Here is an 18,568-nt window from a genome sequence, read left to right as displayed (position 1 = left end):
AGGGTGCTTTTTGTGGCAACATTGTTGAGGTGGATGGTAGAATCCAGTCTAGGATGGATTCTTTAAATGTGGCCCTGTAAATTGTAGTTTTAGTCTTAATCATTTGAGAGAAGCTGTAAAGTTGAGTTGAATTTGTTAAATTTTCTAAGGCTGTCTTTTGCCATTCTATTTTAATGTCTTGTAAATAGATAGCTTACAGTCTTATGTAGGCTTAGATGTAGAAGAGGATCTTTTCCAGGATGGGAACGTTGTTACCAGCTAGTACATATAGACCTATTATGGCTAGAGATCTGTAAGTGCTCAATTTGAGAAGTGAGATAAGAAGTTTAGCATTGTTGAAAGTGGATATAGTATCATATTAAGTGGAGAGATCTAAATAATTTCTGCAGAAAACATCAACTCCATCTGTTTTTTGTTGGATCAATCATTCAGTCAACTCTGAGTGTATTATAACCTGGTGGGAGTATTTCTGCGTCTCTTCTAATTGGCTTTAACCGAGTTTCTTTGGCTAAGAGGAAAGCAGGGCAGTGGTGGTTATAGACACATGAACTTCTATGATTTTGATATACAGACTTCTTAGGTTACTGTTTAGGATTTTAAGTCCTAGGTGGTTGGAATGGTAGCTTGTTGCTGTTTCACAATGTGTGGGGGCTTGTTTGGTGGAGTCTGGGGTTAGATGACTGGGTATGGAATTGGGATGTATCTTCCCTCCCGGTATTATTGTCCAGTTGTCATTGTGGCTATTAAAGAACAGCTTATATTTTGCATATTAACCAAATGATAAAACCAAGAAAGTATAAAAACTTGAAGACCCAGCCAAAGGGTAAGCGACGACCACTTAATTCAGTACAAAGTTAGTTAAGCATTTTCATCCCAATACATGTGCTAAGGGACTTTGTCAGAACTAGCAACATCAGAAAACACCACTTAAAATACCAAAAAGTCAATGGAACAAAAAAACAAGCTAATAATTAAAACAAGCTTAAAACTTTAACACTCTAAATGCCTGAGCTTCAGCATACCATTAATACTGACATAATCATTCAGCCCAGGATACACAAAGGCGTTTAGACCTAATTGCCACTTTAATTCACATAATTCTAAATGTTCAGGTAATATTTTATGCTGAGCATCAGAAACAATCTGCTGTATAATAGAAAACCCAAATCCATGATCTTTAAATTCAACAATATGTTTGCACAAGACATTTATTTTCCTTTTTTCTTTTATATTTGGGCTTGAGTTTATACATGATTTTGGATAATGGGAGAGCATGTGCTGATGCTTGTCATCCAGGATGCTAATGAAATTAATGTTGAGTAGGTTGAAGGAGATGTTAGAGAAATGCATTGTATTCTAGATCTAGGTAAGTAAAAATGGAAGTGAAATTTGTGATAGCTGCTTGAGACTGTGAGTATAGTGAGAAATGTTAGTGTTAGAAGATGAAGTTTTGGTATATTTGAGATGTAGAAGGATGTATGGATTAGTGATGGTGTATAGTGGGAGTAGTGTGGATGGATGCAGTTATAGACAGCAGAGATTAATGGGAAGAGTAAGATGATAGGTAGGACTGACAGGTATTATAGGGATTGATATGTAAGTAGGTATATAGACTGGCAGGTAGGTGTAAAGAAATACTGATATGAATGAAGAGGAATTTATGTAGTGAAGGGACTGTTAGTGTAGAAAGGGTATGATAAAGAAGGGTAGTAAGAAAAAAAGTACTGATTTAATTATGTATGGTCATACAGAGACTGAGGATAGAGAGATATAAACAGTATAGGGAGATAATGGGGAGGGTGAGAGATAAAGGGTACCTGTTATTTAATCGACCATTTAGAATGTCAAATACTGGAAGTTCAAATGGGAAAGTTCGAAAAATAGAAGTTTTGAAGCCACGGAAATTTGAATTCTTTCGCAGGGAAAGAATTCGGTTGACTGTTTCCATGGCTTCGACATTTTCTGTACTGTGATTCGAAAGTTACGGATCGGGTTAAGGTAAGTGTGGTAGTGTGACGGACTTTGAGGTTAGGGTGCGGGTAAGGTAAGTGTGCGATAGTGATGGACTTTAGGGTTAGGGCACGGGTAAGTTAAGTGTGCGATACTGATGGACTTTAGGGTTAGGGTGCGGGTAAGGTAAGTGTGCGATAGTGACGGACGTTAGGTTTTGGGTTATGTTTAGTGCATAGATAGCTGTGTATGTAAGGTGTAGTGTAGGTTTATTAGGTTTTTGGTGTGCCTGTGTTGTGTGTTTGTTTGGGAAAAAATTTGCTGTTCTGAGGTTTCGATGTTGTCATATTTCGAACTTCCAAGTTCAAAAATATGGTGTTCGAAATTTTGGAAGTTCGATTATATGACATAGACCCAAGATAAAGACTAATCTGATTGTAATATATGAGAGAAGATTGCAGGGATAAAAGGAAAGAGGAGTTTTGCTCATGAATGAGCTAGTGGTACAATTGGGGAGGGTCTGAATAGGAAAGGAAGAGACAGAGTGCAAAGCAGTGTGGGAGGGAAAATGGAATTTGGAAATAATCGTAAATGTTTGATGGAAGTTGGGAAGGTATAGGGAGTGGGTCTCAAAAGTGCTAAGTGTATGTGGGAAGTATAATTGTAGGGAAAGGTGGGGTGGGTGGTAATTGGGGATAGGGTACTGGGATTCCTACCCTCAGGACAATTATAACAGAGAACAATCAGTTTATATCCAGTACAGAGGAATTAACAAGGAGGCACAGAGTAGAACAAGTTTTCTTTCATTTATTGAATGCAAATACCAAGAAGATTGGGAGATTAAGTAAATGGGGTGTATACAGTGTAACTCACTAGTCAATAGAAAGAACATGGCCATCTTAGTAAGTTGTTCTTAGAGTGCAAGGACTGCTGTTTGGAGGAATGTCACAGCCACTTTCCAGCACAGGGCAATCAAGTATTTGATTATTTAAATGTAATATACAAGGGTCTTCTTGCTAAACTTGCTTATACTGCATGATGACAATATTCTCAGTAAAGACTTTTGCAGAGGTGTGCCTTGTGCAGAGTACCTGCTATGTCGGGGTCAAAGAGTGATATAGTGACTACAGGCTATTGCACAATGACAATATTCTAAGTAAAAAAACTTTCATAGATGTGTGCCTTGTAACAGAGTTCTTGCAATATGATGGTCAGGGACTGATGTAATGACCTCAGACTGTGAATCAAGAAGAAAGTGATGACTGCACATATGTGGAGACCATATTTTTAACAAACAACATTGTAAAGCAGCAATTTGTCAGACTTGGTCATTTAACTAATAAGAATGAATTCTATGCCAGGAGAATGTTTTTTTCATCTAATAAATGTATAAGCAGAGTTTAAACAGTTAGAATAGTCAGTATCATCCTAGATGAAATACATAACAGGAAGAAAATGTTTAAACTAGAGAAGGCAGTTTCTAAAAGAGAGGACAGTTATGTTACTTAAATGACCTATAGATGAGTCAGCCATCGGGTGAGTGCCTATGCCCTTGTTTATGAGGACCATAATCATGATCACCATCACCACCTCCCTTTTCCTCATTTTTCTACATGTGGTCAGGGTGTAGTGTCAACTTTTGATAACTCTCTCTCTGTTCAATGCCAGTCTCTGTCTTCTTCGACAATCATGCCTGACTGTTGCAGCCTGTCTTCTGTCACACCATCCATCTATCTCTTTGCCGGATGCCCTCATTTCCAAAGACATTCTTCCTGTCTGTCCCAAATCTTCTTTACTAGATTGTCTTCTACTTTCCTGCACATGTGCCTGAACCACCATAATCTGTTCTCTTTTGATTTTTTCTGTAATTGAGCTATGTTGGCTTCTGTGCTGATGTCTTCATTTCTTTGTCACACAATGAGCATCCTACCTCCTTTCTCAGGCACTTCATCATCTCTAGCTTCCTCAGCTTCTCTGCCTTTACTGCCCAGAGTTGTGTACCATACAGTAGTACTGGCTATGCCACTCTTTTGTGCACTTTACTTTTCAGCATTCTTCTGTCATACACCACCCCTGACACTTTGTGCCATTTGGCTGCAACCCCTCTGATTCTAGCTTTGACCTCCTCATTCAGACTTCCCTTCTCCTTAACCAACCTTCCCAGGTACTTGGCACTGTTAATCTGGTCTTTATGTTCCATTTTCTCTAAATTCTCAGCTTCTTCTGAATTCCTCCATTTGCTGCTATTACAACTGTCTTTATACCTGTACTCAGCTTCATCCCATGTGCCTTCAGTTTTGCATTCCATTCCCACGAGGACTACAGTGATGTGTTCCATTGCCTTAAAGACAAATCTGGTAAGGCTGATAAGTCTGTAGTTGCCCAAGTAAATCCAGTGTCCCCCTTTGCAGAGTGGGATGACTACAGGATATCTCCATACTTCTGACACAAGCCTAATGGTGGGGCTTAGATTAAACGGATGTAATAAGTCAGCCAGGCTATGTTTGGTGCTAACTTTAAGACAACTTGGTACATTGTCAAGCCATCATGCTAGTGATTTAAGCCTTGGAAAGAGTGCTTATGGCTTTTTTGGATGTGATTGGGATGGTGTCATAGGCATGTTAATATGCTGTATGTAATTTGGAGATTGACAGAGAGAGAGGTACACTTTGAATTGAATTAACTCACTAATATGTGGACAGTGTTGCTTTGTATTAATTTGAGGCACTGCTGGTTGGTGTTTCTTAGGTTCATGACATAGCTGAAGAAGGCTTTGTGTTTATCCTTAGCATGGGCGGTGATTCTCAGTTTGTACTTGCTCTTGAAAGATTTGATTTTGTCTCTAAGTTTTTGTTAATTATTTGAAACTTTTCTCCAGTGGATAGAGCCTTAAGTTTGTTTTTACAGGCTAGGAGATTCTTCTTTCTATTGAATAGTTTTTTGATTCAGGGGTTCCACTCCAGTTTTATATGCAATGATGCTTCAATACTATCTTGGAATTGGGGAAAGAATGTATCTGCAAAAATTGCAGCAGGTGAGCTGAGTTTTTGAATTTCACCAGGTCATCAGTTAGCTGGTGTAAATGTGTCTTAGAATAGTCCCTGATGATGGTCTGGTGTCGGGGTGACTCGGGTCTTATATCTAGACTAAATGTTATAATTTATAATGTACAATTTATATGTATTCATGTATAATTTATGATATGCTATAATTTAGATATTGAAAGTGGCAAAGACCGTTAGAAACTGACAGGAAAGACGTGTAGTTACAGACTAATGTTTCCAACATTAATAGTGGTCAAAATATTGAAAAAATTAATAATATGCAAGACCAAAACACAGAATGTAAATGAGATACCTTACAGGGCATTTTACAGTTTTTGTATAGTAAAAGTTATGAACTAAACCAACCACATTTTACAAGTATATTTTGCATGGTTTAGGTATAGGGCTACTTGTGAAAATTAGTTTTATATAAATGTACTATAGGTTTATGATAACAGAAAGCATGAAAAGTTAGCAGCAACTTTATAGTTAGGAGAAATACTGGTAAAGTCCAAACCTGAACTGAGAATTGAAAAAAGGATTTTCACTGAAGTTACTGTTCAGGTTAGAGCACTAATTTACCACATACTTATTAACTGTAATACTGTCAGCTTGTATTTTTGAGTGCTTTAGGTCTGTTTTAATTTCCAGTACATATTGTTGCAAAAGAAAACTACAATGAAATCACTGTCATGACCAGAAATTACATTTAAAAATAACAGGTATAATTAAAAGATTTCAGAATTTGAGTTTTTTTGAAAAAACAAAAAATAATATTCTTTTTTTTAAACACCTTCATTAAAGTTTTCATGTAGGACATAGGCACACATATATTAATTGAAAAGAAAACAAGCCATATTATACACAGTGTACATTAGCTGTTTTCTTTCATTATAATAAGTGTTTTTCAGTAGCATTATATAAACCACACAACTCCTGCCTTATCTTAAACCTCTGTGCTCCTCCTATGTATTATTTTACATGTATTGTTCCCACAATTCCATTTATTGCTATTTAATTTGCTCCTTCCCTTTTCTAAAGATCTCTCTTCCAGTTCTTTTATGTGCATTGCAATATTCAATACTTCAAATATAGTTGGTTCAGATTTTAATTTAGATTTTAATTTCTATTTTCCAGTAATTGCTTTTTTTTTTGCCGCCAGCAGAAAATTAAACTTAACAAGCCTTAGTATGTCTAGGCAATTCTGAGTCTGTGTCCTAGCTCCAAAGAATAAATTCCTTTGTTACAGCTGTGTGTTCCTCCAATATTTCTGACACTCATTAAACTCAAAAAAAAAGGAAAAAATGATTTGAAGTTTGCTTGTAGTATAACAATACCTATGCAAATACTTCCAAGAGAACCTCCTAAATCTTCTGGACTTTGTTGTATACTTTGGAGACATACAAACAGTGTCAGTGCTAGCATTTTGCAGAGCCCCTGCAAGTTTCAACTTGGGGGCCCTACTCAGGAGAATATAAAGTGTGACCACATTGCCATTGCACCCCCTTCCTTATCAAGCTCATCCAGCACTATGTTACGCTCACTGTAGTGTTACCACGTTCAGATGATTAAGAATTGGTGTGCCAAGGTACACAAACTGACTGGCATTTAGTACCAATGCTACATTATGACAAAGCCCTGCACCACAGCAGGGCAGCCATTCAGAGGTGCACGCACACTGACTGCATACTCCTCAGCTGCCCAGATTTTAACAGAATGTCCAGCTTTGACTCATTTTTGGTATGTTCCTGAAAAATTTATAGTTTTCTGGATTTTTTTGTGGCAAATTAATGAGGGTTGAATTCATTAAATAATGACAGGCATTTGAGTTTGACTTCACATCCTTCAGAAAATGCATAGTAACACAAAACCTTTTGTTCTAGTAAAAGTTTATGAGAGCAATATTTAAAATTTGTCCCGATTTTTGGCGCTGTCCCCAGTGGCGGCTGGTGACTTCAAATCAAAGGGGGACTGCAGGAGCCAGTTGAATGGGTGGGGCCAATGGAAAGGGATGCGACCAACTAGAAATAGGTGGAGCTACACCAAAACTGGGACTTCAATTAAATACGCTGCCCTGGGTGTCAAACCGTCATTATGAGACTGTCCCCCATTATCTTTGGCTTTGTCCAGATTTTTTGTGCCAAGAGATTGAGAGCTATGACTGAATGGCATTTAGTGGCAATGTTGCTACAGTCTGACAAGCCTCTGTACTGCATCAAAGTAGCCAATCCCACAGAGGGTACACAGAGACACCCACACTGACTCTTGCACACACACACAGACACACAAGACAAATACAGCAAGGCTGAACAAAGACACCCACACAGACTCCCTCACACAGGATAAAGCCACACAAGACATACAGCTACTGTGACTCACACACTGGACAGACACCCACACATGATAAAGAAAGTACGACTGAAGTTTTCTTTTTGCAGCTCCTGACAAATATGTATGCTTCATTTCTAACTGGGAATGGAAGTAATGCAGAATTAGTACAAATACATACATTGGGTTGTTTTGTCATAATGTTATTAAAAAAATTACACTTCTGGTACATGTTGCCTCACAGCAAGATATTCTTCCGTTCAATTCTTGGCTTGGGTTAGGAGTGCCTTCTGTGTGGAGTCTGCCTGTCCTCCCCTTGGTCGAGTGGGTGTTCGAAAGACATGCGTTGAATGGGCATGCCTTCATTGAAGGTTGGGCGTCGGGCTGGCAACTCAACACCATAAAAACCAACTGCCAATCATTAGCAGACTGGAGTTCCGCTGTGGTGACCCCTAACTGGGAAAAGCCAAAAGACAAACAACAACACTTCAGGTACATGTTGCGCCACTTTCTTTGACCTACCTGGGACTGCATAATGACAAACGTCAGTATTCTGAACACATTCCAAGGATGGTGTTTTCCAGATTACACAGAAACAACTTCCATGACAGTAATAGACTGTTAACCATCATATTTACTTAATTGGACCCACTTAGGCAAGTCCTCAACTTTGAGGTGCCCATTGCTAGAATATGTGAAATACAAACTCCAAGTTAGGCAACAAGTGTAAGCAATAATTAAACTTTAAGTGTAAGCTACAAACCTACCTTTCCTTTAACACACTGACACTTGCCTTCTCTGTTTACAAAATACAATTACCACCTATAAGTCGCTATGGTGCATTACTTTCCAAGCATCCTCTACCATATTGCACTGCTAATACTACAGAATTTCAAAATAAAAGGAAATAACCCAAAATGTATGGTCTATAACCAGGTAGCACTGCATCTTGATATGAAAGACCACTGCAAAATGCATTAGGGTTAAGCAGAAAACCTGAAGCTGCTACACCAAGTCAGCTAAGAGCTACACAACCTATAGTGCAAACCACACCCAACAAGAAGTGACCAGTTGATTCCATGTTGCATTGTATGCAGAACTAAAGAGAAATGAGGACCAATAGGCAAAAGAAGTGTAGTGCAGGCATATAAACCAGAAAAATGGATTACATTCCACCAAAAAGTCACATTATAGTATGACTACAGGCACAAAAAAATGAGAAACCTAATACAGAATGTTGATCATAATGACAACCTGTACTGCAGACACAACTTAAATATATTACAAAATTTCTGTTGTGTTGTATATCTATTACTATTGTACCACAGGCCGATAAACTGCTGAGTAATAGTAACCAGTAAGCAAAAAGAACTGTAATGTAGGCAATAGGCACAATTGAAGAGCATTATAAAGTCATATTGCATAATGACTTTCACTGACATCAGTTACTATTGTACCACAGACAGAAAGACTGAAGAATGACTGACCAGTAGGCAAAAAACTTGATGAGAAAGGCCCATATTTAAATAGCAAACACTGGAGGTTAACCTCAGTTTTCTCTTCAAATTTCTGTTCCTTTCTTCCTCTCCAAACATGAGCAACATTTTCATACACCTACCCACTACCTTTCAATCTCTTAGCACACAATTCTGAACAAACCAAAATCATTGGCATAACAAAGGAGTAAAATCATTGACTTGCTAGAAAACCTCATTTATGACAGACTTAACAGGAATGCCAAGCAAACATCAGGAGACAGACATTCCCACACCCTTAGCACAAGAACTTTGGACAAAAGCATAAAGCCAGGGAATGCACCATGCATTATGTGGAGGATATTATAAATAAAGTCCATTTTGCTAGCAGCTTCAGCCCTCAGTGTTGTGCTACATAATCATTTTGTGAGTGAGGAACAGATCAAAAATATCAGGCAAACATTATACTACATTCTTCTAGCCCCTACCCCCCAACCTCTCATCAAAATAATTCTAGTAGACAAATCCAAAAATAATTGCACAACAAATGCATAACAAGGACAGTTTAGAACATTGCTATGATACATTAAGACATCACTTCATTCAGTAGAATTCTCACAGACTCCCCAGTATCTCAGCACAATAATTCTGGATGAAGTGAAAAATTTAAAACAGGACAAAGGCAGAACATTAACAATGTGTTTATACATTGCGTAACCCCACATTTAAGAAACAAAAAGAAAATATCAGGCAAAAATTTGAACACTGCAACATTCTCACAGACTCTAACCATATTCCCAAACTCTCAACACAGTAACTACAGACAAAGCAAAAAAATCATAGAACAGATTCACAGCATCAGGTATAGTTAATCATTGCCGGTGTACACAGTACTAGCATAACACAGTTTGTATTAGTATACAGTAAAACATCCATACATTCTCCAACATTCTCATGGTCACTAATCCCCCCCTCACCATATCAGGCATTTTAAACAATGTACTTATGAATTAATAAAAATGGTAGAACATATTTTGCAGTAGCATGCATTGTATGAACCCACATTTTTGATAAGGAACAGAAAAAATACCAGACACACATCTAATTGTGCATTAGCATGCATTAATACATCAGTAGATTCTGTAGAATGCTCACAACTCCTAACCGACAATGCCTGGATGAAGTGGAAAAATAAAAACAAGACAAAGGCATTACATTAACAACATGCTTATACCTTGCATGACCTCAGTTAAGTTCCTTTGATTGTGCACCTTTAACTCCTAGTGGGCATGGCTTGAGCCTTTAAAAAATAAAGTTATCACCTTACAATTCTAACAAATACTCATTGACATAGGTCAAATATCAATACAATTGTGTTTGCCATCTTGTATGCTTCAAGATAAAATATTCTGATAGGGAATGGTTTTGGAATTATTAATGCAAATATGAACAAGCAATATTTGATGCCTAGAGGAGCAGTAGGAGGTAACTGCAGATGCACCTGGAGGCGTTACTCGGATGTAATGAGAAGCAAACAAAAAATACCAGACAAGCAATGGAAAAATAAATGTGCAAACACTATTCCTAATGCTACAGTTATCACTAACAACTTTGCCTATGCATGAAGAAATTCTTTATAAATTTCACTTAGAACATAATGTACAGAATTCCCCTGACTAGCTGCCTTTAGCCACAGATGACTTCTCTCACTGAGAATATATGGAAAAAAAAAACAAGCTAATATCTTTGTAGATGCAAGAATCTTGGCAGTTTCATGATTTTTATCATTTGTCATTTTGTCTCATTTTTCAAGCCTATTTGCTAACCACAAAATGGTTTATCATTTAAACCAAGGGCATTAATCTAGAAATCCACTCTTGCAAAAGTAAGGGAAGTTATAATCTTAATTCTGCACATCCTATAATCAGTACACCCACCCCCTACCACAGTAGCTCAAGATCAAATTATTATATTATTTACACTTGTTTCTGTCCGGGCTTTCTTCTCTTGTTGTACTGCAAAGCCTATATTTCTTACAACTAAAAAATATTATCATTTACTTTAATATCTTTAGCAAAGACAACAGTCAATAACATTAGTATCCCCTGTTAAGGACCTATGGGATTTCAACTCAGAGTGTATCTTTAAAGCAGAGAAGGAAATTGAAGCTATATTATAAGGATAATTTCTGATGCTTTAGTAGCTGAATGTGTTTTTTTTTATTAATTATAGGAAAAATGCTGATTTTATAAAAGTACCCTAATCACAGTAGACCATTTGCAAGCACAGCCAGAGTGAAGAAATTCACAAAAAAATAAAATAGAACTAATTCATAATAGGTTCATAGGTAGATACTGGGCTATCTGCCCAAAGGCATATATTAGCCCAGCCACGTGGTGCGGTATTCACCACCCCTTTGGTTAGTTCCCTAGGCCCTTGATCTAGCAGCTAGTTCCCTTGGCCCCTATCTAGTAGAGCTGTTGGTATGATTCCTGGTGTGAACTTTCTGTTACCCATCCACTCGTCAAGGTTCCTCTTGAAGAATGATAGTGAGGGGCTCTGTCTTATGTAGATTGGGACCTTGTTCCATAGCAAGGGAAGTCTTTGCAAAGGGAATCTATCCTTCCAGCATGTTCTATTCATTGTTGTGCTGAGGTTTATATCCCTAGAGCATGTAGCTCAAGTGGATTTGGTTTTGCTAAGATGGAGCATGTTCAACAGTTCTGGGTTGGACATGGCTCTGTATGTTAGACAGAGATCACCTCTGAGAAGGCGGTATGCAACAGAGAAAAGCCTTAGTTTTTTCAATTGTGCTGCATAGGGCAACTGTTTGAGGCCAGTAATCCTCTTAGTGAGGTACCTCTGTGGTCTCTCCAGCTGCTGGAGATGCCTAGCCAGGTACATTCCAGTTGGTGCATTGTACTCAATAATGGGTCTGATGAGGGAAGAGTAGAGGGGCACCACTACATCCTTAGATCTTGATGTGAACCATTTCGTGATCAGATGGGTCACATAGGATTTTCTAACCACCTTGGCAACATGGTTATCAAAGGAAAGCTGACTATCTACTTGGGTCCCTAGATCCCTTATTACTGCTTCAGATTTCAGGGGGTTACCTCCTATGTGGTAGTTCGCGGGTACTCTGTTTTTTCCAAAGGGGATTACTACACATTTTTTAGCATTTAGCTTGAGACCATGGCTTTGACACCATGCATCAGTCTCGTTAAGGCCCTTCTGGAGGATATCCATGTCGGCTGGAGACTCTATTATAGCACTCAGTTTGCAGTTGTCTGCAAACTTGGTCAGCCACAGCCCTTCAGTGTTTGCCTGTACTTCTGAGAAGTATATGCCAAACAGGAGGGGCCCCAGGACAGAGCCCTGAGGCACACCGCTCATTACTGGTCTGGATTTGGACATAGATCCCGCTACTCTTACTTTGTGGGATCTGGCTGAAAGCCAGTTTGTGATCCATCTTTTGACATAAGGGTTTATGTCCAGGTTGGTGAGTTTATCAATAATACTCAAATGGGGAATGGTGTCAAATGCTTTAGCAAGGTCAAGGTAAGCCGTGTGTACCTCCTTTCCCTTATCTATAGCCTGAGTAACTGTCTCAAAGAAGTCCACCAGGTTCAGGAGGCATGATCTGCCCTTAACGAATCCAAACTGTGTGGGGTCAAGTATTTGGAGGTTCCCAATCTCTCCATTTATAAGTTCCATAATGATTCGCTCCATTGCCTTACAGATCAGACTGGTCAGGCTTATTGGTCGGTAGTTCCCAGGGTTGGTTGTCGACCCACCCTTGTGCAGCGGAACCACCGTTGCTTTGCGCCATTCTATGGGCACATATCCTGTTGAGAGGCTGAGACTGAACAGGGTATTCAGATGCGGGGTTAATTCATTTTGGAGCCCACGTATGACACAGCCCGGGACACCATCTGGTCCCATGGAGGCAGTGTTTTTAGCTTTAGACAGAGCCTTATTAACCAACGTATCAGTAATAATTGGAGTTACACAATCCCCTGGAATGGTAATAGGCCCTGCAGGTGGTGAGTTGAGGGGGGGGGGGGATTTGCACTGAACCTGTCAGCCAAGATGTTGGCAATGTCAGTGGGGTCAGTGTATTTTGTTCCATTTTGTACTAGCTCAGAACAGACCTGAGCATTGCCATTTAGGTTTTTGATGTAACCATAGAAGGCCTTATGGTTATTCTTGGCAACTTTCTTTTCGAAATTGGCTTTAGTTGACTTGATGATGGCCCTCAATTTCTTACTAAAGCTGATCAGGGAAGTTTTTCTACTTGAGATTTGGCCTTTTTTTGTATAAGTTTCCTCCTTTTATTGTATAGTTTACTTATGGCCGGGGCCCACCAGACTGGTTTCTTCTTGCTTGAGGAAGGAGTCTTGGTTTTATTTGGGATAGCATTGTCCATGCAATCCTGAAGATGTATGTAAAGTGTTTTGGTGTAGGATTTTGCATCCTGGATATCATTATCCTTCTGTAAGGGAGTAGTGAAGCTTTTCACTTCTGACACAAGTAGTTTGAAGTTTGCTTTGGAAAGTTTTTTTATGATGGTTTCTTTGACTGGGGGAGGTGGAGGGGTGAGGATGTCTAGGGTTATCAGTTTGTGGTCTGATCTGACCAGAGAGGGAGTGATAACGGGTGTGGTACAATGGGTACCCATATTTGTGATGATTAAATCCAATATGTTGTCCCCTCTAGTGTGAGAACATACCAGTTGTTCAAGGGCATTTGAATTTATAAATTCTATGAACTGCTGGGCATAGGAGTTAGAACTTTGGTAGTTCGCCCAGTCTATACCAGGGTAGTTGAAATCACCCAAAATTATGGTGCTGGGTAGGACCTTTACATTTTTCAATGCCTCAAGGAATGCTGAATGAGTATCTTGAGATATGGTGGGTGATCTAGAACAGGCTACAACTTGAAATGTGATTTTGCCTGCTGATAGTTGCGCATGGATGATCTCTGGGGCATCATGCTGCGCCACTAACCTGGAGATCTGGGTATCCTTGATGAATATGGATACACCTCCACCCTTTGTACTGCGATCTGGTAACTGAGGCCAGAAGGTATGATATGAATTGTAACCTGGTAGTTCTGGGATGCTCTCTGGAGCCTTGAACCAGGTTTCCATCACTGCACAAACATCAATTTTCTCCATACTGAGGAGTGCCTCGAGTGCGTGCATTTTGAGGTTGAGACTTCTGGCATTGAGTAGCATTACCCTTAGTTTTTGGTTACCTGTGCTGGTTACGGTGGTTGGTTTGTCCTTTGAGCCTTGCCTAAAAAAGGTACTATGGGGATGGCAAGAGCCTTGGCCAGTATTCAAAAGCCTGGGGGTGACAGGTGCAAACCATCTCTGGCGAAACAGCGAGGCTTGTCTATCATGTCACCCCAGGCAGACAGACAGACACTGGATCCCCTTAGAATGACACCAGAAGCTTAGCCAATTGTTGAAATTGATCATTTTGTCTTTATATTGTGGTATCATTCTAGGTGAAGGTAGTATGCTACTCAAGGTCAGGGTCATACCAGCTTGGGCTACATGATCAGAGAGCTCCTCAATGTCTCTTTTCATGTAGTCCAGGGAGGTACGTCTTAGATCATTCACACCAACATGTACAATGACAGCGTCATACTTGTACTTGTTCTGGAGTGACCTAAGTGCCTGTGTTATGTGGTGGATCCTAGCACCCGACAGGCAGCTGACAGTAACCTTCTCCTTGTTCAGCCTGGTGAGTGGAACATCTGCGTGCCTTACTATAGAGTCTCCTATTACTGCTGGTGAACACAGAGACTTCCCTTTAGCCCAAGTAAGCACTGGCCTCCAAGAAACTTACAAACAGTTCAGAACAGCAACTCTGTAACTGAACATTTTTTAAATTATAGAAAGTGGGAAAATAGCAAGATTTTTTTGTTTTTGTTTAAGGATAGCAAAGACACACAAGTAGCAAACTAGTCAGAACAGTGCAATAAATGACCCCAACACGTGTGTGCTAGGTCAGAGGCAGGTAAAATGCAATTTTAAGAAAAAAATATTTTAAATTAAGTGCAACACAAAAAATGCAATAAACAGGCTCTAGGTATGTTCTAAATACTGTTTCTAACACAGATATCAACTTTTGCAAGCAAGAAAATGCCGAAAAGTAGGTGGCAATGCAGTTTTTCTAAGAAATAAATCAGAAGAAAACAGTTAAAATCTCAAAAGTGGCTCCTTTCTTCTCACACAGAAAATACAAACTCCAGCAGACAGTTGAAAGAATGAGCAAATATTATTAACAGAAAAGAAAACAAAATGTAAATTTCACTAGTAAATATGATAGGTAAGCAGCAGTTGAGAAGAGAGCGTAGAAGTCAGAGTGATATAGGTAATGCAGGAATTCAGTTTTGTGACAATATAATGACATAATAAAGACAGCAATGGTAAATGTTTTCAAGGGAGTGAATATTTTAATATTCAAATAAATTATAAATGAAAAGCTAAATCTGTCATCTTACAAGTGACGAGATATTATACTAAAACTGGTTATGGAGTAAACATAATTCCATGAAGGCCAATAAAATAGTAATAATACTCTCCTTCTCTCCTACTCTGTGCGTGGCTGCTGAGCATTCCCTGGCCTCTACATTAGTTTTTAAATTTGAGCATACTTCTATTACCTAATTCCTCTACCTCCGGCTGTGTCTTACTAGACTCCAAGACCAACTTTAGTCACCGACCTACCTCTGCTTGTCCAGCTCCTCACCTGGGTAACCAAAGTACCCCCCTGGATCGAAAGCCAAGCTAAACTAAGATTGTATGTCAAATAATATTATTATATCTTCTCCAAATGCACTTGTTAGTGTTGTGATACTTGCTAGGTGTCTTTTTTTAACTGCCATAGCAGCCATACCCCCCCCTGCTTGCCTTTCTTATACTCCATTCACTCTCTCTAGTCATCCCAGCCTTCTCAGAATTTCTATTTTCCTCTAGCCTTTCCCTTCAAACTTACATTTTCTTTTGTCTACTTCCACCCATCTACTGTAGTCTCCACTCTGTATAATTACAGGTTTGACTACTAGATGGCTGTCCTTACCCACTTCTAATTTTACTCACTTCTCTACTTTCCTCTCATTATTTACTATTCTACTCCGATTCACTCCTACTGCTCTATCTTCAACTTACTATAGTCTTATAACCCTAGTATCTAGCCCTCTTCCTCTTCTTCTCTAGCCCTACACAAGCCCTTACTCTCCCTCTGCCTTTTAATTTTTCCTTGCCTTCTCTCACTACCATTACCTTTTTTCTTACCTTTTCTTGGTCTTCCTTCTTCTCTACTGATTGATGTTCTTCGTCTACCATTGCTGCAGTCCTGACATATGGGTATTCCGCTGTCCACCATCGGCCCGAATACCAAAGGGCTAGAATCTGGCGTCGGTCATGGCGCTCGAGGCTGACATCAGTATGTGCCAGTATAAATGCGCATGACCGACGCCATACCCTCAGTCTTTCTTGCCGCGTGGTCCTAAGCAGAAGCAGTGTTTGCAAGTGCCGTTCGGCTTTCTGGAATTGTCGGTTTTCAAGTTTCAGACCGGAGACCAAGCTGGGCTGAGTACCCCGTTGGGGACACTTTTGTCTTTTTCTTGCCTCAGTATTACCGGATGTCAGAAAAAGTTAATAACTGTATTTCTTGTGGGAAACAGATTCCTCATAGGGATTACCATTTACTCTGTATTCCTTGTTTAGGGCCTGAGCATGGCGTTGTTGGGTGTCGCTTTTGTGCTGCCTTTGATAAGCGCACTATTAAACGTCGCTTGGACTGTGCTAGGCTAGTGTTTGGTAAACGGTGCAATTATAACATGCCGTCGGATTCTCCGCCCAGTTCGGCTAAAAAACGCAAAGAGTACTCCTTTGCGGTCCAAACAAGATGAGTCCATTGCGGACGCCGGTTCGGTAGAGCCACCGACTACTTCAACGGCTCCTTCTGACAGTTTAGCGGAGTATCCAGGGGAGCCTTTGCTACTTCAGGAAGTGGCTTCTCCTGTTGTAGGTCAGGCTGAAGGGGCTTCTCATGTGTCGGTGGTTCCCTCCCCTCACAGAGTTTCTAGGCCTCCCCCTTCTCATAGTAAAAGCCTTTCTAAATCTAATCTGCCCCTGCTGGTGTCTGTCCACAGGGTCCAGCTCCTAGAAAGCACATGTTAAAGGTGGCGGAGGATTTGATTACTTTAATTAGGGGTTCTATGCCTCCCCCTGAGAGAAAAGGCCCAGGGTAGAGCCAGGGATAGGGGGTCTGGGTCAGTCTTCCAATGACTCTGATTCTTCTGTGGAAGAGCCCCAGGATTTCCCTCCCTACTCTGATTCAGAGGCTGAGGATTCTCCTCCCTCTGCGTCCCCTCCTGAAGATTTTTTCTTTTTCTGAAACCTTGCATTCCATGAGGGAGCATTTTAAATGGGAAGGCCAGGATTATTCTGATTCTCGTAAAAGGCTTTGAGAATTCTTGTTTTTGCCTCAGCATAGGCCTTTGGCTATTCCCCCTGTATTAGATGTTGTTCGGGATGTTTTTTCTGAGGCTTCTCTTAACCCTGACTCTTTGCCTCCTGCCCCTGCTAAACCAGATAGATACTGCAGGGTACCGGAAGCTCACTAGTATTTATTCAAGGGTCCTAGGGCTGACCCAGACACCATTGCTCAAGGCCCCAAGGGTGTCAGGGCTGCTGTGGTTAAGAATCCAGTTCCTTTGGACGAGGATGCTAGAGCTCTGGATAGGTGGGGTAAGAAGTTGTATACCTCTTCCACTTTAGCTATGAGGGCTTTACATTGTCAAAATTATTTGCTGGGCCAATTGAAATGTAAAGTTGATGCTTTCTCTGAAGGTATTGAATGTAAAGAGCTTCAGGATTTAGTGCATGTTTCAGAACAAGTTGGTAAGCATTCTTTGCAATATGGTTTTGATGCTTTACAGGCTTCTTCCAGGGTGGCTGCTACTAGTTCAGTTCTTCGCAGGCATGCCTGGTTAAAAGTTCAGACATTGTCAGAGCATGTTAAGGCTCGGATTATGGATGCTCCTTTGCAGTCTGATGTTCTTTTGGCCCTCCGGTTGAATCAGTTTTGAAGAAATGGAGGAAAAAGCTAAGTCTATGCAGACAGTTAAGGATTGTTTACAGGTTCAGCCCCCTAAGTTCAGTAGGAATTGGCCTACTAAAGGGTGGTCTTTTCCCTCTTCAGATTATCAGTCTAGGGGCAGGTCTAGGCGAGGTAGGGGTAGAGCTTCCTCTCAGGGCCCTGCTACTCCTAGGACTTTGGGTTCTTTTACCCCTTCTGCTGGGGAGGGCAGGGGTCAGTCCTTTTGGAAACAAACTCAATGACCTGCGTCTTCAGCTGCTGGACTCTGCCATGCTGGCAGCTCCTCTAGGAGGAAAACTGGGACTTTTCGCAAAGTATTGGCATTTGGTTACCCAGGACAAATGGGTATTGGACATTGTAAATCGAGGCTACAAATTTTATTTCCACACTTTCCCTCCTTTCAAAGGTATGCCAGATGTGCCTCATCAGCAAAGACTGGAAGCACGGGCAAAAGAATTTCTTCTCGGCTTCAGTGGAGGGCAATACAGGAAGTACCTTCTGCTGAAGGAGGCACAGGGTTTTATTCCCGTCTTTTCTTAGTGCCAAAGGAAGTAAATACTTGGAGGCCAATTCTGGATTTGTCCATTCTAAACACCTTTTTGGGAATTCCAAAGTTCAAGATGTTAACGTTGCAGCGGTTGCCTATGCT

The sequence above is a fragment of the Protopterus annectens genome, chromosome 16.part0 (assembly GCF_019279795.1).
Source record: "Protopterus annectens isolate FY-2018-M chromosome 16.part0, PAN1.0, whole genome shotgun sequence".
Taxonomy (NCBI): Eukaryota; Metazoa; Chordata; order Ceratodontiformes; family Protopteridae; genus Protopterus; species Protopterus annectens.
This window is presented reverse-complemented; position numbering follows the sequence as displayed.